Raw genomic sequence first — 801 nt, 5'->3', positions numbered from 1 at the left:
CCCTGTGTGACCTCTCCCCGTGTGACCTCTCCCGGTGTGACCTCTCCCCGTGTGACCTCCCTGTGTGACCTCTCCCTGTGTGACCTCTCCCTGTGTGACCTGTCCCTGTGTGACCTCCCTGTGTGACCTCCCTGTGTGACCTCTCCCTGTGTGACCTCTCCCTGTGTGACCTCTCCCCGTGTGACCTGTCCCTGTGTGACCTCCCTGTGTGACCTGTCCCTGTGTGACCTCTCCCCGTGTGACCTCTCCCCGTGTGACCTCTCCCCGTGTGACCTGTCCCCGTGTGACCTCCCTGTGTGACCTCTCCCTGTGTGACCTCTCCCCGTGTGACCTCTCCCTGTGTGACCTGTCCCTGTGTGACCTCTCCCTGTGTGACCTCTCCCTGTGTGACCTCTCCCTGTGTGACCTGTCCCTGTGTGACCTCTCCCTGTGTGACCTCTCCCTGTGTGACCTCTCCCTGTGTGACCTCTCCCTGTGTGACCTCTCCCTGTGTGACCTGTCCCTGTGTGACCTCTCCCTGTGTGACCTCTCCCTGTGTGACCTGTCCCTGTGTGATGCAGCGATCACAGGTCCAAACGCCCCCACGAGCCGTCAGTACAGAGATACCCATCACACACCTCTCCTGACCTCACTTCCTGTCTTCCTGCACTCCAAGCGTTAGCGCTTATTTGACGTTCTTGGGAAGGGAACGGACGCAGAGATACAGCCATCACACACACACACACACACACACACCGGGGGCTATTTTATTGATTGGTATGTTTGAATTGTGTATAATTATGTTCGTTGTACAGTACAAGT

Source organism: Borostomias antarcticus (assembly GCF_949987555.1).
Source record: "Borostomias antarcticus genome assembly, chromosome: 9".
Lineage (NCBI taxonomy): Eukaryota > Metazoa > Chordata > Actinopteri > Stomiiformes > Stomiidae > Borostomias > Borostomias antarcticus.
Note: the sequence above shows the minus strand (reverse complement) of the source record.